The sequence below is a fragment of the Nicotiana sylvestris genome, chromosome 2 (assembly GCF_000393655.2).
Source record: "Nicotiana sylvestris chromosome 2, ASM39365v2, whole genome shotgun sequence".
NCBI lineage: Eukaryota > Viridiplantae > Streptophyta > Magnoliopsida > Solanales > Solanaceae > Nicotiana > Nicotiana sylvestris.
In genome coordinates, this window is record NC_091058.1 from 43,789,393 (window position 1) to 43,814,253 (window position 24,861).

Consider the following 24,861-nt stretch of genomic DNA (forward strand, 5'->3'; position numbering starts at 1 on the left):
TTTTTTAATAAAGACAAAATATAAAGTAACATTTTTTGTATTTTTCAAAATTTAAAATGACTACAAAACATTAATAGAACTATATATGTTTTGGTAATTTTCGAAATTATGTAAAGTACAAAATAAGGTACTATTTTTTGTATTTTTCAAGTTTATGAGAAATACATAAACTAAAAATTTATATATATATTTTTTGTAATTTTTCTTTTTGCAACGAAATAAAGCAAAAATAGTCAAAATAGCTATATTAGACCTATATTAAATATTTATGCTAATAATGTGAAAATTCTCGGGGAGGGTCAAAAATCCGGTGTCTACAGCTGCCCCTCTTTGACTGGAAACACAAAGAGTTTTCCGACAAAGAACGACTAGACATGTTTTTGACCCGACCATTACTTGGACGGACTACACTAAGGAAAGGGAGGGAATGTGACCGAGCCCTGGTATCTGAGCTGCCTACATATCCTTGGTTATACAGGAATCAGGCCACGTGTAGTTCGAAAATGGGAGAGATGGTAGAGTGTACCGAGGTGAAGAGCCGATCGAGGTTCCGTTCCGTTGAGGTTCCGGTCCGTGGTCCTGTCATTACATCAAAAATGATAACTGAAAAAGACTAACTAAACCTATCAGCTACTAGTTACAAGGATTCCTATCTCTAAGTCTTCTGAAACTTGATCTTGAGTCTTGAATGGTGCTTCATACAGACTTTGGATATGAACCTTGATACTTTCTAGTTGTAGGCGCTAGTTCTTGAGCAGATCACATCTGTTCTCCACTTCCGTGCTTTGGATTCATTCATTTTTTCTTTTTTTCTTTTTTTTTCTTTTTGTTTTTGTTTTTGTGACTAGCTTTTGTTGACCCTCTCAGACTGTTGACTCGCATTCTTGGGGAGAGCTTCTTGTTGTTTCTATCTTGGATTGAGTGTCGGGGATTTTTGTTGTAGCCTTCTGCCTTCCAATGGATTGCGGCTCAACTTTGAACGATGTTCCGCTGTTCTACAGGCGGACCCCTAACTTCTTCAATCTTCGGCATACAACAACCTCCGCTCTACAGGCAGGCTCCTGACAACCAAAACAAACAACACAAATGAAATTTCCTAACCCAGTTTGCACTGGGAAGGTTTGTGAGTCGTTAGCAAAATCGTAACCCGTCGATACTACTGATGCCAAGCTGAGAGTGAACTAAAGACTAGACTAGGATGTGCATCTCCTACGAGTAAACTCTCCATTTAGGAAGTGAGTCTCCTAAAATAACATATAACCTAAAATGTATTCCCTTGTTATACAGGTGGGCGCCTGGAACATGAAATGCAAAGACTGAAATGTATTCCTCTCGTTATACAGGTGGGCGCCTGGGTCATGAAATGCAAATACTGAAATGTATTCCTCTCGTTATACAGGTGGGCGCCTGGCTTCAACACTTGAAATGAAAAAGACTGAAATGTATTCCTCTCGTTATACAGGTGGGCGCCTGGCTTTAGGAAAACTAAACATTGATAATCTTAAGAAAACTAAAAATGACACTTTTTTTTTCAAATTCAAACGTTGTTTTTTTTTTCAAATTATCCTAGGAGAAAATTCGTCAGACTAGGATTTTTTATTTTATTTTTTTTTTTATTTTTTTTTGTATCTTAGGAGAAAGATTCATCAGACTAAGATTTTGATCCTAGGAGAAGGTTCGTCAGACTAGGTCTCTATCTTAGGAGAAAAATTCATCGGACTAAGATTTTGATCCTAGGAGAAGGTTCGTCAGACTAGGTCTCTATCTTAGGAGAAAAATTCATCGGACTAAGATTTTGATCCTAGGAGAAGGTTCATCAGACTAGGTCTCTATCTTAGGAGAAAAATTCATCGGACTAAGATTTTGATCCTAGGAGAAGGTTCGTCAGACTAGGTCTCTATCTTAGGAGAAAAATTCATCAGACTAAGATTTTGATCCTAGGAGAAGGTTCATCAGACTAGGTCTTGTTTTTTTGGTATCTTAGGAGAAAGATTCATCAGACTAAGATTTTGATCCTAGGAGAAGGTTCATCAGACTAGGTCTTGTTTTTTTGGTATCTTAGGAGAAAGATTCATCAGACTAAGATTTTTATCCTAGGAGAAGGTTCATCAGACTAGGTCTCTATCTTAGGAGAAAAATTCGTCAGACTAAGATTTTGATCCTAGGAGAAAATTCGTCAGACTAGGATTTTTTTTTTGGTATCTTAGGAGAAAGATTCATCAGACTAAGATTTTGATCCTAGGAGAAGGTTCGTCAGACTAGGTCTCTATCTTAGGAGAAAAATTCATCGGACTAAGATTTTGATCCTAGGAGAAGGTTCATCAGACTAGGTCTTGTTTTTTTGGTATCTTAGGAGAAAGATTCATCAGACTAAGATTTGGATCCTAGGAGAAGGTTCATCAGACTAGGTCTCTATCTTAGGAGAAAAATTCGTCAGACTAAGATTTTGATCCTAGGAGAAGGTTCATCAGACTAGGTCTTGTTTTTTTTTCACAACAACTTAGGAGGAAATGCATCTCCTATGGGTAAAACTTAAACCTAGGAGGAAATGCGTCTCCTACGGGTAAAGGTAAACTTAGGAGGAAATGCATCTGCTATGGGTGAATCTAAAACAAACTTAGGTGGAAATGCGTCTCATATGGGTAAAACTTAGGAGGAAATGCATCTCCTATGGGTAAAACTAGACTTAGGAGGAAATTCGTCTCCTATGGATAAAACATAAACTTAGGAGGAAATGCGTCTCCTATGGGTAAAACATAAACTTAGGAGGAAATGCGTCTCCTATGGGTAAAACATAAACTTAGGAGGAATGCGTCTCCTATGGGTAAAACATAAACTTAGGAGGAAATGCGTCTCCTATGGGTAAAAGTGAAACAAACTTATGGGTAATGGGTAAAAACTTTAATGATTTCAAATTAGGAAGTGCGTCTCCTATTAATGACATATTCACTTAGGAAGTGTGTCTCCTATGCGTGAACCATTTCCTTCTTTTTTTTTTTTTTGAATTATTTACTTACCTGTGTTGTCTTCCCTCGAAACTGTTGGGGATTATTTAGATGGGGATGACTTTTCCCCTTTTTCATTATATTCTTTTTTTTATTTTTTATTATTACTCTTTTTTTTTGCATAGCTTCTTCCTTCGAAGACTACCTCCCTTGAGAGTCGTTTTGTCTTTCCCCGAAAGGAACCGCTGAGGATACCGACTTTCCAACCTTGTGTTGGACTCCTCGCAACTGCTAGGGATAACACTGTTGGGGAATTATTTACTTACCTGTTGGGGGGTAAAATGTTATCAGCTGGGGGTACCTGACTTCCAGAAAATTTTCTAAATAGAAGGAAAATTTTCTGCCCCAGTTTGATAATATCCCTTGTGGCATGCGTTTCTGCATCAATGCCATTTCCTTTACCTGTTTCAAATCAAACAAAATTTGTTAGCTTAAAACATGGTGGTTGGCTGTGATACTCCTATTGGGATTGCTTTCCCTTTCTCCTTCATTGCGCTGTGCTCCACGACTTGTTGGGGATGATATTATGTGCTGGGGATAATCCCTTCCTGCTGGGGATATCCCTCTTCTTTTGTGGCATAGCTTGGAAACTGGCATTTCCCCGACCTTTTAGTCTAGTATGGATTTCGCCAAATCATGCTCACTGCTCTCCTTGCTTTGTTCACGGGCCTTGTCTTTGAGGTTTATAACCTTGGTTTTGGCAAGGATATCCCTCTTGACGCTCGTCAATCCTTTTGTCAATTCCCTTTTGCTGGGGATATCTTTATTGACACTGGCCTCGCGCTTGTTCCTTGCTGACTATACCATTTGGATGTACTAATCAGATCTCATCTTGAAAAGCTGATGGCATATTTGAAGTCATTTCATACTTGTTCTGACCAGACAGACTCTATTGGGGAATTTTTCTATGAAAGGAGAAAGATAAAAGAAACAAAATAAAAGACAAAGGAAACGATGACTCTTTTACAAAAGAAACTATAAATAAAAATCTATCAAACGTAGATACCGACTCTAATGGCCATAACATGCGTATGTGGCCTATCATCTACCGTCAATCATCTTTCAAGATCTTCAATTGGCGATTCCCCATCTTATTCTCAATCTTATTCGACTTGTAGTGCCCGAAGGGTTTTCACTATCAAGTCTCTCTCATTTTGGCTTTTCTCTCAGCTTTCATCGCCTTATGGTGCCTGTGAAGGTTTTCACCAATAAGACTCTCTCGTTTTATATCTCTCTCCAGCTGGGGGATTTGGAGTGTTGCCGGTATGACTCTTTCTGTTGGAGATTAGAGTCCTTTCTGCTGTGGAACAGAATGTTATGCTCAGCGGTGAGACTCTCATTTGTCTGACTTGGCATCTTTTGAAGACTGATCAGAAGGTCTTTCTTTGGACCGTAATGTGGGTTTTTGGATAGGGCTAGAAAAAAAGGGTATTAAAGGCTCAAAAAATGCATTAATTTTGGGTTATTAGTTACAACCTTCGGAATTAGATTTATTTACAACAAACGCAACCTTTGCCCCCAGTTTCTTGCTTGGGGATATTTTCATTTTTCAAAATATGACCGAGCCGTGAAGCGCCTACGTATCCTCTTTGAGGAATCAGGTCAAACGTAGTTCCCAATTCCTCTTTTTTTCATTTGACTTTCATTTTTTTTTGTTATCATTTCTCTTTTCTTTTCTCTTTTTTTTCATTTTTCTTTTGTCGTTTTGCTATTTTTTTTTCTTTTTTATCTTCCATGTTCGTATCTTCTAGTCGTTGCTACTAATTCCGAACGAGGGGTATGAAAGAAAAGTAAACAAGGCTCAAAGGGGTAACGAAGGATAAAGTGTTTAGGTAGCAGAACAAAATGCCTTCGTCATTCCAGTTTTCAAACATGCCAAGTGCAAACAACACAATTTAAATATGTAGCCTCTTCTGATGGTGCTGGACTTGACAATTATATTCAACATCTGTTTGTTCATTTGTCACTTCTAAAGCACCGTTGGTCGACACTCTCATTCTCATTATTATGAACGACCCTCATGCCAATTTGGCGAATCTTTGCTTTTAACGGTTTTCTTTGTGTTTAACTTGCCCCAGTTCCACATGACTCGGGATCCAAATAATCTCAAACCGTTCTTATTTCCTTTAAATGTTTTGATCACCTTCCCAGGGTTTTATGATTAACTTTTAAGATTAGGCCCAAACTGGGTGCGCATGTCATATCCCTAGAATTGGCATCGAACAAAATGATAAAAGGACTAAACAAAAAGATGACTGGAAATAACAAAAGACTGGCTTTGTATTAGACTACCGGCGAAATGGTTTGAATAATAAAACAAACAAAACAACCAGAATAAAATCCTAACACAGCCTCGACAAAACTTAAACAAACTGATATGACAAAATGGAAAGATAGGAAGGTTTGACACGAGAAAATATTCGGATTACCACCCTAAGAATAATCCGGAAAACAGAAATGACAACAAAATAAGCCACCACCAGCTTCTCTTTTGCTAACCAAGGAACGGAGCGTCCTCCCATTTTATCAAACTTGGCATCGTAGCCACTGAGCTTCGCATCAGCATTGCCTAGACCATTACCAACTTCAATATCATCAACCTTAGTCAACAAGTCCCCAATAGGATTCGAGTGCTTCTATTATCAGGCCTGACCCCAGCAGAGTGTGTATCATAAGGTGCACGTAAAGGATTCTGGGTGTCATTGTCTGGCTTACCACAAACCAACCAACTTAACTTTCTCTGTGAAACAAACAGGTTAGAATGGACTCAGTCGGTCCTCACTATTAGCAACGTTTTTTTTTCTTTTCTTTTTTCATTTCTCTTTCTCTTTTTTTCGATTTTTTTCTTTTTCTTTTTTTTCTTTGGACTCAGTCGGTTCTTATTACTAGCAACATCTTTTTCCCTTTTTTTCATTTTCTTTTTCATTTTTTGTTGTGGTCGAATCTTATGGAGATTGCCTACGTATCATGACCCCGCATGAATCAGACCTTGCGTAGTTCGGACCAATAAAAGATAAACAATAATAAATATTTTTTCAATTTTCATATTAGAACAAACTGGGTTTCAAAGGTTTGAAGATGACCTACAAACTCGAAAATCAAACAACCCACATATTCTGATCAAAAGCTTTACAAACTCAAATATAAAAGGCCAGTTCCCTTTCTCTGTTTGACAAATGCAACCAAACGGTTATTTTTGCAAATGTGGCCCCCTCCATATTTCACATGAATTTGAGGCCGGGGAGGATTATTTTAAGACACTTGACAAACTTGTCCGTTCTTTTATGAAAATAGCCTTTCGACAACTGAAAGATACTCTAAGGCTATTTTGGCAAGAACAGTTTAAGACGCGACCGAAGCTGGCTCGACTTATTTTTTGACTAAAATTCAAACGGTATTCACCTAACCGCGGACTCTTTGTTTTTTTTTTCAAATTACAATGAAAATGTGGTGTTGCAAACACGGCCCTTCAGCGTCTCGGGGACGACGATTTTTAAGGCTGTGTGGGTCAACTGGACCAAATCTTAAAAAATGACCCAAAGGTGGCTGTTTATGCAAAGTCAGCCTTCCGGCGTCCCTTTCGGGAACATTCGGCTATGTTTTGACAAAACAGCGTCACCCGACTTCTTTATGACAGAAGTAAAATTTTGACATGTTTTTTATTTATTATTATTTATTTGTTTTTGGCTATTTTAGTAAAAGGTGGGGTTGGACCCGATGAGGGTTGCCTACGTATCTCACATCCGGTGAGAATCAAACCCGCGTAGTTCGGGCAAATAGACTATTTTTGAGAAGACCCTTTTCCATTTTCTATATATTTTGTTTTTATTATTTTCACAACAATCAAATAGACTATTATTTTTCATTCATAACGAACAAACAAATTAACGAAAAACATAAAGCATTCCTTCCTTTTTTTTTGAAGAGGTGAAAGAACTACTTTAAAAGAAGAACTGAAGTTTTTTTTTTTGGATTTTTGATTGATCTTCTTTTTGAAAGAAATACTTCTAAGATATATTTTTTTGAATTTCATTTGCTTTTTTTTATTCTAAAGAAGAAGAAGAAAATATTTTTCGGAATTTTACTTTTAATAAAAGAAATGCTTCTCAAAATGTTTTTGAATTTTGAATTTTCTTTTCAATTTTGAAAGAAGAATCAAAATATTTTCGGATTTTTTTTTATTATATATATATATATATTTTTAAAACAATTAGAAAGACTTTCTAAAGAAGTCAATAATGGAAAATATTTTTGGATTATTTTAATTTCGGCATTTTCATAAACAAATAAATAAACCTATTTTAAAAACAAGACTTTTTTTTATTTAGAAAAACAAGACAAAACAATGATGATTTTTTCTACTTTTCCTTTGCTTTTAATAAAACAAACTAATAAGACATTTTTTTATTATTATTTTCTCAAAATTTCGGCAGAGTTTCGACACTACTTGGACATTTGCTTTTTTTTCCTAACAATAAGTAGTCACATCTCTACACTGTTATTTTCTCCTCTTTTCCACTATTTTCTAATTTGTGGATGATGATGAAAACATACACAATCTTTTTTTTTTGAATTTTCAATGTTTTATATATATATATATATACATATATATTTTATTTTTTATATTTATTATATTTTCAAAAATGTGGCATGGGGGACATAGGGAATTTCAAGACTTCTTGGATTTCGCAAATGTTCCCCATGTGCTTTTCCCAAAAATGAAGCGTGGGGGACATAGGGAATTCCAAGACTTATTGGATTCCACAAATGTTCCCCATGTGCTTTTCCCAAAAATGCAGCGTGGGGGACATAGGGAATTCCAAGAATTCTGGGATTTCACAAATGTTCCCTAGGTGCTTTTCCCAAAAATGAAGCGTGGGGGACATAGGGAATTCCAAGGCTTCTTGGATTCCACAAATGTTCCCCATGCTTTGATAAAAATAACACCATGCTGGAAATGACCAAATGACCCATTCGCCCTTGACTAAATACAACATGTAGCACATAGGATGCCGAAAGATGGTCTATTATTTTCAGGTTGCTTGTCCTAGACGGACCCAACCCCTGTGTTGAGTCCCCTAAGTCAAATGCACATGATGCAAATAAACGCTCTTACTAGGGATCCGGCATGAAGTTGAGTTATTCTAGGTTCAAAACCTGGGTATTTGTTCTAGACAGTGTACCCGAGCGGACAACTCGAGTCGAGGAGGGGGCTACGTACCGGGGACCCGCGGGATCGTCCGACTTTGTAACTTATCCGGCCTCTTTCTTATTTCAGGTATCGACACTAACAGAATAGGGAGTCTCGGCCAGCGAGCTTCTCCCCGGAGGTAAGAAGTGAATGGTTTCGGCACAGTTTATATGTACAGTTCAAATAATATCAAAGCGGTAAAAGCAGCATTTAGCACATTAGGCTCAAAACATGTAATAAAATCAGATAATAAATAAAGCCAAATAATAACAATTATTCTAAGCTCGAATTCTTAACCCTGAACTGGTGGTTCTGGGTCTAGTCCCCAGCAGAGTCGTCAGAGCTGTCACACCTCCTTTTCCGCACCCGAGAGGGTACAAGAGAGTTTTTTCCAATTAAAGGACAATCGAAACGGGATTGGTTTATTTATTTCAGAGTCGCCACTTGGGAGATTTAGGGTGTCCCAAGTCACCAATTTTAATCCCGAATCGAGGAAAATAATGACTCCATATTACAGTCTGCGTACCAGAAATCCGGATAAGGAATTCTGTTAACCCGGGAGAAGGTGTTAGGCATTCCCGAGTTCCGTGGTTCTAGCACGGTCGCTCAACTGTCATATTCGGCTTATTTATCTGATTTTAAATACAATTATGAACCAATGTGCCAATTTTAACTTTTAACCGCTTTTATAATTATTATTTTAAAAGAATGTGAACATCATTTAAAACATGTCTTTGGACTGCGTCACATGAAATGCACCCATAATAGAGAACACATTTTATTTGATGTTTTGGGATTTGGATTTGGGTCGCATGAAATGCACACCCATGTTTAAGAAAGTAAATTATTAAACACGCGCCTAAAGAGACTATCGCGTTATTATTCCGGGAAGGCCGTGAAATTCGCTAAACGGCCCTCCTGAATTCTGAGTAATTTAAAACAAGTATTTACTGAGGGCCCCGCAATTTGTATTTTTATTCGGCGAGGCTCATCTCATTCTTATTTTTTAAAGGAATTTGCAACGTCGTGGACATGCATCTCGAACCACGTTACAATCAATGTACCCGCGATTTAGAGACACATTTCAACTCCGCTGAGATTTGGATTTGGGTCACATAAATGTGCACCCGAGTTAGGGAGGATAAATTATTAAAGGCGCGTCTAAAGCAACTAGCGCATTATTATTTTGGGTCGGGCTGTGAAATTTGCTAATCGGCCCGTCCCGGAATCTAAGTGTTTAATACATATATTTTGTGAGGGCCCCGCAATCTGTGCGTTTTCATTTGGCGAGGCTCGTCTCATTTTATTATTATTATTTTTTATATTTTCTTTAAAAAAAAAGGGTAGACTTAAAGTTACTACATTTTTACTTTATCTATTTAAAGAGTTAATTCAAAGTTATTAAAATATATTGCAAGCCATGCTATACGTAACGCACGAGTGGTTCACGACAAGTTCTATTTAACTATGTTCCGAATTGGAGCCGAGTCACATGAGATGCACCCCCGGTTCCTTTAATCTAATTACATACAAACCAACAATATTGCCACAAATCACTGATTTGACGATATTTATAAACTATCATTCTTTTTCCTCTTAATCTAGTTTAATGAAATATAAGCTAATAATCTAACAATAAATGGCAAACATCTGACAATTAGTGATAAACAAAAATATAAAATTAACAACAGAACATAACATTAACAATCAGCGATAGACTAACATGACGAGATAAACTTTAAAATACGGCAAATGTATTACTACTACTCAAATTTACTGAGACAAGACATGGAAGCAAAGAACACACTGAGACAACAAAAATAACATGAATACTCACGTTTAACAGCAACGTCGAGTTTCAACATCTCGAACTCACCAAAAATGGACAGCAACAACCTCGACGTACCGGACCTCGACGAACCGAAGTCGACCTCGACGGAACTCATCCCGGAATGAACTTCTGGGCTGTTTTGTTGAACGTTTTCGTGAGGTTTCAGCTTGTGCGTATGTGTGTTTTCTTGGTCAGTCATGGCAAGGGGGAAAGGTCGTTCATGGCTGGACGTTGCAGGCAGTCGTTTGGACGTGAGGTGGTGGCGATGGCTGGAGCTTGGACGTGAGAGAGTGGCTGGATAACGCAGCAGCAGTTACTGCTGCTTGACCTGGAATGAGGGGTCGTTTGGTCAAGATGGTGAGGCTACTGGTCGACGGAGGGAGCTGGTTGTGACGGGGGTGCGACTGGTTTGTGATGGAGGTGGTTTTTGCTGGACTGCTTGGGCAGTGGCGTGAGGGAGTGGGTAATGACGGGTGAGGCAACTGGTTTGGGTTTGTTTGAGGACGGAGCAATTGTGGAGGGACGTTTGAGCAGTGATCGATGACGGGGGGAGCTGGAGTTCCGGCATCGGGGGATTACGACTGGTTTCTGTTTGTTCGGTGGTTGTGTGAGACGATGGTGGGTGGTTGAGTTGGGGGCTGGTTGAGGCGTGAGGTTGAGTTGGTGGTTTGGTTATGGTCGCTAGGGTTTTTCTGGTTTTCAAAGGAGGAAGAAAACGATCCACAGTCCCTCTTCAAAATTTTTAAAATCCCCTATGTCCGTTCCCCCGCTTTCCAAGTCCTTTGTCCGTGTATTTAGTACCCTTGCCAAGGGAAATGAGCCCCACGCGTGGTGGGGTTCAAGACTTGTGTCCCCCACGCGTGGTGGGGTTCCCCATGTGTCATGGACTCGGTTTATTATGGGTTAGGTCCGAAAATTAGGCCTAAAACCGGGTAGTTTGAACCCGAATATTATTCTTTTGCCCGGACCCGAGAAATAGGAACACGACGTTGCTCAACTGATTATGTAAGCAAAATAGCTACTAAAATAAGACTAATTATTTAAAACAAAACTATATTATTATTTTCTTAATATTTTTCGAGATTAAAATAGCTACAAAATATTAATAAAACTATTTTTGTAATTTTCATTTTTTTAATAAAGACAAAATATAAAGTAACATTTTTTGTATTTTTCAAAATTTAAAATGACTACAAAACATTAATAGAACTATATTTTTTTGGTAATTTTCGAAATTATGTAAAGTACAAAATAAGGTACTATTTTTTGTATTTTTCAAGTTTATGAGAAATACATAAACTAAAAATTTATATATATATTTTTTGTAATTTTTCTTTTTGCAACAAAATAAAGTAAAAATAGTCAAAATAGCTATATTAGACCTAAATTACATATTTATGCTAAAAATGTGAAAATTCTCGGGGAGGGTCAAAAATCCGGTGTCTACACCCGTGCCTCTTCCTCTGCCATTTGCTCGTATCTGTTGCAACTCGAGCCTCTTGTCTAGTTGTAATTCTTTGACCATTTGACCAGTCTACGTGTCTCGACACATCATCTTTATATTTAAATACAATTTTTTCCAATACAGATAGTCCCCCCACTTTCCATTTATTCATCAGTTGAATATTTGGGAAGTGGATTTCATTAAAAAAGAATTTTGTCACCATTAATGCTATGAAAAAATTGACGCTTCAATTGTCGCTTTCATTTAACGCTCTGTACACGTGTCATTTTTCCATTGGTTCTGCAGTTTTGCAGCCCTTTTCAAGGCTTTTTTACGGCTCCGCTATTCATGAAGTACTAGTTATCATTATTATGGTCCTTCCATCACTGCACTTTTACCTTTGGCGGTTGCTTATTAATATAAATATAACTTCTTTCCTTATCTTTTACCAGATAAAGCTTATTGAACACTTAATTCCTCAAATCTCAGTTTACTTCTTCCTCACATTATTCTTCTTCGCCATGTCTTCACCAAACCCTAACCCTAGGATAGTTCCCATTGTTGATACCTTCCCCAATGCCCCCATTAGGCATAGAAGGGGAGGTAGGCTTTGTAGCTTAGGGTATACTCGTGGTGGTGGTTCGTCTATACCTTCTCCTAGTTCTGGTCCTTTTTCTAGATTCAGAGGTTCCCTTTCTCACAAATCTTCTTCTAGGGGTAAAGAACCTTCTGAACCATTACGTGAGCCTTTAGTAGAGGAGATAGTCCCTACAGAACTATTTGTTTACCATGATAAGGAATCTCTTAGAAACCAGGTTTCCGCTTTAGATCATGTTGATGCTTACCCCACTCAAATTACAAAAGTTTTGACTCCTGTAGTTCGCAAAGACTTCCATTGGAGTAATGATTTTTCCATTATTATCCCTAATCCAAATCAGAGAATTACTTCTTGCTTGACTAGGTTCTCTTTTGTTTATACATACCATTTCACTTTAGGGTTCAAATCAGCTATTGACCCAGTTATTCTTGAATTTTGTCGTTTCTTTAATGTCTGTTTGGGTAAAATTGGCCCAATCATATGGAGGGTTGTTGCTTGCTTGAGGCATTTAACCAATATGGCTGACGTTTCCTTTACTTTCCCTCACCTGATTCATCTTTACTCTCCTAGGCTTTTCCGTAATGGCGTTTTTATCCTAGTGGCCATGAGTAAGAGGGTTTTGGTGAGCCCTGAAGATGACAAGGACCGTGGCTGGTATGCCCGGTTTGTTACTGCCCCCACTGTTGGCTTAGTGGGTGAGGATAACGCTCCCTTCCCTGAGAAGTGGAATTTTGCACGTAAGTCTTTTATCCTTCTCGTGCCTTTTTTCTTCAAGTTTATCAACTTCTCTAATTTTGCCCTTTTTTTAGAAACCATGGGAGTTATGCAGGATATTCCCAATTTTCGTGGTTGGGCAAATAAATTGCTAAAGACCGCACCAATAGATGGTAGGTCTTGGAGAACACTTTCTAACCGTTACGGTTGGAAAGTAAAGACTCATGGTAAGAGTTTTTATTTCATCTTTCACGCATATATATATTTTTCTTTATTGCTCTAAATCCCATCCTTCTTTTTATCAGGATTTGCTATTCGAGGAGTTACTGCTGAAGCAGTTGCAGCCTCTCGTGTCTCTTCGGGAACCCGTACTCCTTGTGGGACCCTTATCTCTTTAGAAAGAGCCCGAGAAATAGTCTTGGGTTCTTCTTCTGCGAAAAGGACAGCTGTTGAAGAGAAAGACTCTGAAGAAGAGGAAGATGGGGGCTCCCTGGTGACGAGGCCACGAGCTAGGAGACGCATCGTCTCTGATGAAGAAGCTGAAGTTTCCCCTCGTCTTTCTGTTTCTCTTACCGAACTTGTTGAAACCCCAGTAATAATTCCTGATGATGACGTCACTCCTCATGATACCCGTGAGTCTATTGATCAACTTTTCATCAGTGGTTTTGGTAGTGGAAGTTTAGGGCCTATTTTAGATGAAATACCCTTATCTTCTTTTTCAACTCCCATGCCTGTGATTCCTTCCTTACCAGCCCTAGCTGTTTCTGTTCCTTCTTCTACTGTTTTCACTTCTTATACCGCTCCTCCTTTGACAATTCCCCCTCCTATCGTTCATCATACGGAAGTGGGTTCTTCAAGTAGAAGTGTCGCTATGAGGAGGGTAACTATTGAAGTTCCTACTGATAGCAACCTTTTGAGGAAGTCAGGTCAGGCAGATGTATGGCTGGAGCCTTTAATTGGCCCAATTGAAAAAGCAAAGCTGGAGAGCCATAGTTCCCTGACTCTAATTAAAGATATCGTGCATGCTACTTTGAAGGTATTTTCCTTCTCTCCCTTCTTTACTTTGTAAAAAAATTTTATCTTTGGGATTCTTATTTCCCTTTCTTTTTTTAGGCTAATCTTATCGGCACAGAAATGATGAACAGAATCCCCCTCTTGAAGAAGGTAGCACATGATTCAAAGAAGATAGCACGTGATTCTCAATTGGAGGCGATCAATTGGAAGGAACAATTTGAGAGCTCACAAATTGATATGGAAGATTTACAAGAGAGAAAGAGTACCTTAGAGCAGCAGGTGCGGGCTTTAACTTCAGAGTTAGCGGTTGTAAAAGTTTCCTCAATCCAATCAGAAAAAGAAAAAGAACGTCTCGAATCCTCCTTCTCAGAGCAACTATCTAAGGCCAGTGAAGAGAACAGAGAGTTGAAGGCTCTTTTAAGTCAAAAAAAAGTTTACGCTGGGGAGCTCGTGCAAAGCTTAACTCAAGCACAAGAAGACCTTCGAGTTTCTGCTGATAAGGTGCGTGCTTTAAAGAGCTCCCATGCCTCTCTTCAAGCTTCTTATAACTTCGCCTTGGCTGAAAATGAAGAGCTAAAGAATGAGATTGCTGATTGGGAAAAGGATTATGAGATCCTTGAAAAAAAAATTGTTGTTGAGGTAAGTTGGGGATTTTTGAATTCTCGTCGTGATACCCTAATTGAAGCTGGCTAAGAAAACTTCAACCTAGAGCCGGAGTTAGCTAAGATCAATGAAACCATTGAAAAAGCTCAGCAAACTCAGGACTTCCCTTCTCCCGTGGTTGAAGCTCCCGTGAATGTTGAAGCTAATACGGGTATCCCAACTCTTTCAAGACCAATCGAGCATGTTGCTGCAAGCCAAGTTGAAACCGCATCTATTGATGCACCTGCCCAAATTGAGCCTGCTGCTATTGATGCTCCTGCTTCAGTTCCACAAACTTCTCAGTGACCGGTTTTAATCATTTGAATGATTTTGTTTTGTTTTTATTTTGGAAAATTGTAATCAAACCCTTAGCTTCATTTGAGGGTTGGTTTTGGAAACGCAAGTCCCCAATTCTTTTATGGGGCAATTTGTATAAACAATTTCATAGTTTTATGACGAAGTTCGTACTTAGTCTTCAGTTTTTAAGTATTAAGAAGTTTTTCATGTTATTATCTTAAACTTCTGTTTGCTTTATTATTGCCTTTATTTTTAAGGACTTATAGAATAATTTGCATTTTTGTTCTTCGAAAATGTTTCTGTTAATCTCATGACTAACTAATTTAAACATGAGTTTTATAAAAGAGGGCCCTTTTATATTTCGACACTTAATGAAGAAGACGTCTCAACTTCATAATGGTGTTATCATACGATAAAAGAAATAGGAACACACATGTTTCTTTGAAATAACTTTGACAAGTTTTGAATAATACTTTACATGTATTTGAATTACATCTATAACTTTCTCGTAATTGTTTTGCTTGTAACAGATTTTTACAAAAGAAGAATAATAGACACGGGGTTTTTCCTTATAACCCGTTTTAGTACATAGCCTTTAACCTAACTATAGTGAGGTTTTTCTTTGGCCTTAGCTCGTGGCTCCATCTCGTGACTTTGTGACTTTTACTCTGCACTTGACTATTTTAGGTTTGATTTTTCCTCAATCTTCTTTGCCTTCTTTATACACATGTTTGTGTATATTATGTAGTCTCCCAAATGTTTGAGTGTTGAAGTATGAAGCCTCGAGCACTTAATAGTTTCTCTCATTTGGTCCTTTTCCTGAAAAGGAAAAACATATGGGACTCGGAGGTGCGATTATAGATGAAGACTGCTTAACCCATTTGAATTTCTATTAGAATAATTGTAACCCTAAGCCAGGAGTTTTAGGTTATTCCGTGTGCCTTACAAGTCGTGACTCATCATTTAGTACGGGTTAGCTTTTTGCCTATCATATAAAATCGTTAGTAAAATTGTAACAATTCAAAAATTAAATTTAAAATGGTGATACCTGACCGTGGGTATTCCTTAGAAATAGTATCTCTTCAAATGAACAGCATTCCAATGTGAAGGTAGTATCTTGCCATCCATTGTCTCCAGTTCATATGCTCCCTTTCCTGCAATATCACAAACTCTATAGGGTCCTTCCCATGTTGGACTTAATTTACCTGCGTTAGCTGCCTTTGTAGATTGAAAAACCTTTTTAAGCACGAAATCCCCCACTTTGAAGAATTTGAGGCATGCTTTTCGGTTGTAATATCATTCTATGACTTGCTTTTGTGCTGTCATTCTTATTAATGCAGCTTCTCTCCTCCCCTCGAGTAAATCTAGATTGACCTGCATCTCCTCGTCATTAGATTCTTGTGTCTCCTGTGTGATCCGTGTACTTGGTTCCCCTATCTCAACTGGAATTAAAGCCTCAGCTCCATAAACCAATGAAAATGGTGTTTCTCCTGTACTTGTTTTTGCAGTTGTGCGATATGCCCATAAAACTCTAGGTAACACTTCAGGCCAGTTACCTTTTGATTCCTCTAATCGTTTCTTTAAATTATTAATAATAACCTTGTTCGTTGATTCTGCTTGCCCATTACCCACCGGATGATAAGGTGTAGACGTAATCCTTTTAATTTGCCAACTTTGAAAGAATTCTGTGATTTGAGCTCCGATAAATTGAGGGCCATTATTACACACGATCTCCTTTGGTACACCGAATCGGCATATGATATTCCACCAAATAAAATCTTTTACTTCCTTTTCTCGCACCTGTTTAAATGCTCCTGCCTTCACCCATTTAGTAAAATAATCGGTGAGTACGAGCAGAAACTTTACCTGTCCTTTTGCTTGTGGTAATGGACCCACGATATCCATTCCCCATTTCATAAATGTCCATAGCGCAATGACCGGATGTAATAACTCCACAGGTCTATGCATATTGTTACCGTACCTTTGACATTTATCACATTTGGCCACGAAACTTTCTGCTTCTTCTTCCATTTTAGGCCAGTAATAACCTGCGCTAATTAAGGTTTTTACCAATGACCTTTCTCCTGCATGATTCCCGCAATGTCCCTCGTGTATTTCTTTTATTACATACTTCGTTTGCGAAGGTCCGAGGCATCTTGCTAAGGGACCACCGAACATTTTACGATGTAAATTGCCTTGTTTTAAGCAGTACCAAGCAGCCTTCTTTCAAAGCGCATGAGCTTTTTTATTATCATCAGGGACGGTACCATACTGCAAAAAAGCAACAATCTCGTTCCTCCAATCCCAAGTTAAATTATTAAAATTTACCTCATTCTTATCAGGATCGAGAACTGAATGAAATAAATGTATAACTGAGGCGTTTGCATCGCTTGCCACATCATCTATAGATGCGAGATTAGCTAGGGCATCTGCTTCAACATTTTCATCCCTTAGTATTTGTATAACTTTCCAGGTTTGAAATTGCTTTATCAATTCCCGTACCTTTTCTAAGTATTGTTGCATCCTTGCTTTCCTAGCTGTATAAGTCCCCAGCATTTGATTAATCACGAGTTGTGAATCACTCTTGAGTATAATGTTATTTATGCCAAGCTCTCGTGCCAATTCTAGACCTGCAATCACAGCCTCATACTCCGCTTCATTGTTAGTTATGGAGTGAGATTTAATAGCTTGTCGAATGGTTTCACCCGTAGGTGGTACCAAGATAATCCCTAAACCTGCATCTTTTACATTAGATGAGCCATCAGTGAATAAAGTCCAAGTTCCCAGGTTAGCTCCATTGAATACCTGTAATTCTTTTTCTGGTTCTAATTGCATCCCCTGGCTAAAATCAGCCACGAAATCAGCTAACACTTGTGATTTTATAGTAGTTCTAGGTTGGTATGTGATTTCGTATTCACTTAACTTTATTGGCCACTTAGCTAACCTACCTGATAACTCATGCTTATGTAATATATTACGTATAGGGTAGGCAGTTACTACAGCGATAGGATGACACTGAAAGTAAGGTCTTAACTTTCTAGATGTCATGATTAATGCAAGTGCAAGTTTTTCTAACTGAGGATACCGCGTCTCCGCATCTAACAAATATTTACTAACATAATAGATAGGGGATTGTTTACCTTGTTCTTCTCGGACCAAAACAGATCTTACCGCAACTTCCGAAACAGCAAGGTAAATGAGTAGTCTTTCCCCAACCTTTGGTTTTGCCAGCAAAGGTGGATTTGATAAGTACGTTTTCAAATTCCTGAGTGCCTGTTGACATTCCTCATTCCATTCAAAATGATCCTGCTTCTTAAGGGCTGAGAAGAATTTAAAATACTTCTCTGATGATTTAGAAATGAATCTTCTCAAGACTGCAATTCTCCCTGTTAATCTTTGAACTTCTTTCTTGTTTGAAAGTATATCAGGGATTTCTTCAATGGCCTTAATATGTGCATGATTCACTTCAATACCATGGTTAGAAATAAGAAAACCCAAAAACTTACCTGATGCAACGCCAAATGCACATTTTCGGGATTTAACTTCCTATTAAATTTGCGGAAAATTGAAAATGTGTTAGATAAGTGTGATATGTGATCTTTTGAATACTGAGTTTTAACAAGCATATCATCTATATATACCTCCATAGTCTTTCCTAAATGCTCTTGAAACATTTTGGTAACTAACCTCTGATACGTTGTACCTGCATTCTTTAGATCAAAGGGCATTACTTTATAACAGTAAGTCCCCCTGTCTGTTATGAATGAAGTTTTTTCTTCATCTCCCATATCCATTTTAATCTGATTATAACCTGAATATGCATCTACAAAACTTAATAGTTCGTGACCTGCAGTTGCATCAATCAATTGATCTATGTGTGGTAGTGGAAAAGAATCTTTAGGGTAGGCTTTATTAAGATCTGTGTAATCTACACAAACCCGCCACTTACCGTTCTTCTTTGGAACTACAACAGTGTTAGCTAACCAGTTAGGATACTTTACCTCACGAATGGAACCAATTTATAGCAATTTTTGGACTTCTTCTTGAATTACCTGATTCTTGAAAGTTCCTTGCTTTCTTTTCTTTTGCTTGACAGGAGGGTATGATGGATCTTCATTTAGTTTATGAGTCATCACCTCCGGTGGTATTCCTGTCATATCAGAGTGGGACCAAGCAAAGAAGTCCACGTTAGTTTTCAAAAATTTAATTAACTTACCTCTCATACCTTGGCTAAGATTGGCTCCAACATAGACTTTTTTATCAGGCCATTGAGCAAATAACACGACAGGCTCTAATTCCTCTATTGTTGTTTTGATATTTTCATTATCTTCTGGTTCTTGAATGGTATCAAGCTTTGAATCTACATCTGTTTGCCCTTGTTCAGTTGAGGTTTGTGTTGTGGTGTACTCAACTGCCTTCTGTGATTACTATTTACCTTCATTTCTCGTGCTTGTATCTGCAACAGAGTTGATAGCCTAGTTGTATGTTGATCTCCACGAATTTGACAGATTCCCCATGGCGATGGAAATTTAATAACTTGATGCAAGGTTGAAGGAACAACATCCATTTCGTGGATCCATGGTCTCCCAAGAATCATGTTGTAAGCCATCTCCATATCTACCACCTGGAACTTTGTATCTTTGACGACTCTTTCAGCGAATGTGGTGAGTGTTACTTCTCCTTTCGTGAGGACACTAGAATTATCAAATCCAGATAGAGTATGTGCCTTTGGTATCATCTTATCTTTAGCTTGCATCTCACGTAATGCTCTTAGCAAAATAATGTTCACGGAACTACCTGGATCAATCAAAACTCATTTCACATTAGTATCATGTACAATTAAAGATATTACTAGTGCGTCATTATAAGGGGTTAATAGGCCATCTGCATCTGCATCATTGAATGTAATGTTGTCTTCCTCTAAAACATGCCGCACCTGTTTCCCTTGGGTAATTGTTACTTTGGAAATTTTGTTAGTTGCAGTATATGATATACCATTGGTGTCTTCACCTCCACTTATAACGTTAACAATTCTTTTGGGAGAAGGTGGTTTTGGAGAGTCCTGCCTGTTCTTCATGTAAGCTTGCTTGCTTTTCTCACTGAACAACTCAGTAAGATATCCTTGTTTTAATAAATGATCAACTTCACTTTGTAAAAATCTGCAATCTGCTGTTTTATGTCTATGGTCATTATGAAACTCGCACCAATGGTCAAGGTTGCGCCTGTTTGGATTCGATCTCATTTCCTTTGGCCATCGAACCTTATCTCCCATGCTTCTCAAAACAGCTACGAGCTCGGAGGTGTTGACGTTGAAGTTGTAACCATCGAATCTCGCTTTTAAATTTCTATCATCATCTCGTGACTCATAGTTGTTTCGACCGTTCCTGAATCTTGATGAAGAACCTGATTCTCTGTTTCTTGATCTGTGATCGTACCTTTGATTATCCTGCTTTGACCATGAGTCTTTTCCTGCAGGTCCCATGTAAGGCTCGTACCTGTTTTTACCGGATCTTTTTTCGGTCTCCGCACGTCTCGAACTTACCTTTAATTCTTTTTGAAATCGTGGAACAGTATCTTCCTCAATCCTCAGCTTCGTGCTATATTGATCGCTGTCAACTCGATGCTACACTAAGGTAGGAAGAGCGGGTCGCAATAGCTTTTACCCGATATGAGGGTCGCGATCGATTTCCTCAGGGAGCTAGTAGTGGAGTTGGATTGTCCGTCTAGCCTAGAGATGTGTTTGTACTCCTAATGTCACTTCAAACATTTTTGGGATTTTGAATTATAACTATTTTTATAAAACTATTGATTAACACTAAATTATGCTACGAGAATTACTAAGTTGTATCTAATAAGAAGAAGGGCACTACAGTTGTGACACTACCTAGGTGGCTAATTGACGAGTAGATGTTACTAAGGTTCGATTGACATAATTGGGGCTTATGCTATAACCGTTGCACAATTTTACCCACTCACACACCTCTCGGTAGAGAAAGTGATTTTGCTCAATTGACTCTCTCTCGAGACCAAATGGGTAGGCAAATCAGACCAAGCAACTAGGGTTCAAGTAGGGTAATTACTCTCTCGAGGTTTAACCCGTTAATTGGAACTATCATTTCTCATGAGTCCATCCCAATTCCTTGTTGGGTCAATTTTGGGGTCATAGACTCTCTTTCTCAAGAAGAGTTAAACCCATAAAGCTTGAATCAGTGTTTGCAACCACCAATTCTAGATTAAAATATAAAATCAACCCAATTAGCAAACACCCATAGTTAATCTAACATTAGATGGCAACACCCATCAATTACCCACACTAGGGTTGAGCCACAACCCTAGCTAATGGGTTTAGCTACTCATGCTTGAAAAATAAAATACAAAAATAGATGAAGAACTAAGCATATTAATTAATTGCTAAAATTAAAATACAAGAATCTATTGTAAATATAAAGCAAAAGTGCCAAAAGTGGCTACAAAATTCGTTCTCACGAGCGCAGCCCTTGTCTGATCTCTCTCCTCTCTAAAAAATGATGAAATGTTTTATTTATACTAGGCTGGAAAAACTGGACAAAGATACCCCTGTGGGGTCAGTGCGGGCCGCATTACATGCACCGCGGCCGCACTGGGCTCACTTTTGCTTCTCTGAACTTAGACTCCGCGGAACGCGTAGAATGGACCACGGCCGCGGATGGAGCTAGCGCGGTCCGTGCAATCACGACCGCGGACCGCATGGCACTAGCTTTACAGACTTTCATCTCTCTGAATCTCATGACCGCGGACCGCACAAAAGAGTAGTGCGGTCGGGGAGCATTCACCGCAGACCGCGAGATGTGTACCGTGGCCACGCTTCTTCTAGCCTGATTCACCGACTCTCTGAACCACCAAGTGTGGCCGCATTCCACTTTGCGCGGTCCCCACTAGACCTTCTTTTCTTAAATTTCTTGGTCTTTGATACTTGAGCAGGTTTCACTCCTTTTTTTGAGCCGATCTTTGACATTTTGTCACGTTGTCGATCAAACCTGCAATCAAGCACAACTTGTGATCCTTTTAGGACTATTTTGTAACAATATATGACCAAAGCATAGGCAAGTAGGGGCATAAAACATGTTAAAATCCTAACTTTTTAACTCCCCCAAACTTAAATCTTTGCTTGTCCTCAAGCAAACAAAATAAGACCCAACCCTTAAGGGAAAATCCAAGTAATTCCAGCTGTCCTAAATTAACCTCAACACGCATCAATTGGAACTAAAAATTGCCCTCAATACGAATGGATCATTAACAAAATTTAAACTTTGAAAAACTATGGATCAAGTGTGACACAAGAGCATCAAGAATTGACTCATTACATCAAAAAACTCTCTCAATTACTTTGGTCGCTGTGGAACCCAAACTGACACATCCTCAACTCTCCCTAAGCAAACCTCACCTTTTAGAGTATAAGCACGCAAACCAAGGTTAATGGGGATTCACTAGTCTCTCTCAAGGAAAGGTCACAAGTTCGGCTCTACGTACCATATGCTTGACCCTCATGTAAGTATCCACTAATGCGAGCGTCATCCAACTCAAGATGATATAGGACTTTCGTGGAGTCAATATGAAGGTTTTTGGCTCAGGGTAGGAAAGGTTATTAGTCTATATGGGTTCCATCTTCCCTTAAGCACTTCTTTTGATTCATTCTGGCACAATTCTCTTTGAATCTTTGAGTATTTCACTTCTTTTCAAGGGGTTAGAGAGACACATTGTCACTCTTTCTTATGCAATTCAAAGCATTTCTTCTTTTTCTACTTTTTCCACACCTTTTTCATTTTTGTTTTTCTTGAATCCCGTTTTATTCTTTGCACATTGGGCTCTTTTTTTGTCTTTTTCTTTTCTTTCTTTTTCATCGCCTTCCTTTCCTTTTGCTTTTGTACCTTTTATCACTTTGTTTCCTTTCTTGTCTCCCCCCCAAACTTAGACTTTTTCCATTACTTAAGGGATGATTTGGGTACCAAGAGAGGGTATAATTTAGAACGGGTATAGGCTTGTAGCATTGGTTCTAAAAAGAAAAGAAAAAGTTTAAGGCTCAAAAGGATTAGCTAGGGATTATATCATTGGTAGGCTATGGAACGACTATTGTTTGGATCAAGGAGAGCCTATAATCACTTCTCAAGTCGAATTTCACTCAAAATTTTGCCTCAACAAACATTCAGGGCAAGTTCTAGACCATTGGCTCGGGACTTGGACTCATAATTCGATTTCTCACCACACACACTCAAGGATTGCTAAAGACATAGAGTCGGGGGCCCACAACAACCTTAGACACGATTGAGCACATAATAGTCCCGAAAGACCTCATGATATTTGTTTGATCAAAACAAGAGTCTCAAGGTCACTACTTTCACCATCCTAAACACAACCACTTGTCTTTGACCATGGGATCAAAGGCAAATGTGTTAGGCCCAAGTGAAGCTTTGCTTGAGGTACCTTTAACTATAAACTACTAAAAACAAAAAAAAATCAAAAAACGAACTCAAACCCTTAAGAAGGTTGTCACGCCATCCATCATCGGGAAGAGCCACCCGGTTCGCACAATACTCCACCCTTCGAAAGAACCGTGGCATTAAGAAAACCAAGGGCTTATTGAAAGCACCAAAACCGAAACAAAAAGGCTGTGAGCCTATCTACTAAGCTAAAAATAAAAACTTTGTACGAAAATAGAAAATAGAATGAATATTTACAATAGGGGATTAGAATATACAACGGGGGATGAATATATATACAAAAATATAACTTTATATATAGCCCAAATAAAAATATCAACAGAAACATAAACTAAGTCAACTAATATATACAACCATCCGGATAAAAGTAGGGCGCACCCCCACAAATGAAAGCTGGCATTGTCCCCAATGCCAACTAAACAAATAAGCATCAAAAAATCAAGATGAAAGAATATAGGAGCTCCCTAAGCCTCGTATGTATGCATGGGCACATGAGTGGTCCCCGGGTCCTCTATATGTACTGGAACCTCAGACTGGTTCCCGGTCTCCTGCTGCTCAGCTACTGGGACTGGGGCCTAGACCTATACGGGCTGAATAACAGGAACATCCTGTGGCTGACTGGAGGAAGCCTCTGGTGGGTCCGCCAACTGGATGGCCTCATCTGCACTAGGGAGCTTCCTCTTCTTCTTTGGAAGCTGCTATGTCTGCTCCTGTTGTGGCTCTACTATTGGTGCTGCTGCTGGGGCTGGATCCTCGAATAACAAGTCTAAAGGCAGTTGGTTTGCCTTCAGTTTGTCAACATCCTTCCTCAGCGCCTTCACAGACTCCTTGGAAGCCCGTGTTTTGCGTAGCTTTTTGTGCTCCCTGGCAAGCTCCTTTAGGGCCTTGCCATGAGAATCCACTGCCTTAGCCATGGTAGCCTGAGAATCAAGGATCTTTTGCTGATTGGCAAGAATCTCCTTAAGTGAATCCTCGATAGACTGGAGCACCTGCACTGGTTGTGGTGTCGACTGAGCCATAATGGTAGAAGACAAGGTGGACAACTTGGATGACATAGTCGCCATCCAGTTGTTCAAGTTATGAAGTGTCTGGCTCAACTGGTGGGCGGTGATAGGATGGGCCCAGGAAGATGGAATCCCCGGGCCAGCTGAAGTAGAGGGACCAGCAGTAGTGGAAGGTCCGGGAGGCATGTCAGCAACTGTGGAGGTAGGCCCAGTGGAGGGCTCTACCTCAACCGGCTCTTCAGACTGGCCGGTTGGGGCAGAAGCAGGTGGCTTGTAATTTTTGTCCTTGGGGTTGTCTGACCCCTTCAAACTGTACCATAAAAACGGAGCCACAGGTTTGACCTTGATGTCAAAAGGTCTTTTCTCCACCTCCAGGTCCCGGAAATATATAGTGAGAGTGCTGAGAAAAGGGTAATTCCGATCATGCTCAACCCTCACTGCAGAAATGACACGAGACATCACATTGCCCATGTTGATAGGATATCCCGTCATAATAGAAGCAACCAGAACAGCCCGGACAAGTGGAATAGTCTGATCAGGGGTAGTGGGGTCGAGTCGACTACACACAAAAGTCAACCACCCTCTAGCCTCAAAGTTGAAGGTTCTCCGAAATATTTTGGTCCCTGCTTGTAACCACTCTGGAA

The 24,861-nt window shown here is 39.0% G+C and overlaps 1 pseudogene; it reads left to right on the top strand.

Moving 5' to 3' along the window:
• LOC104230082 (subtilisin-like protease 4) overlaps positions 1-24,861 on the top strand; it is a 69,384-nt pseudogene that overhangs the window by 31,448 nt on the left and 13,075 nt on the right.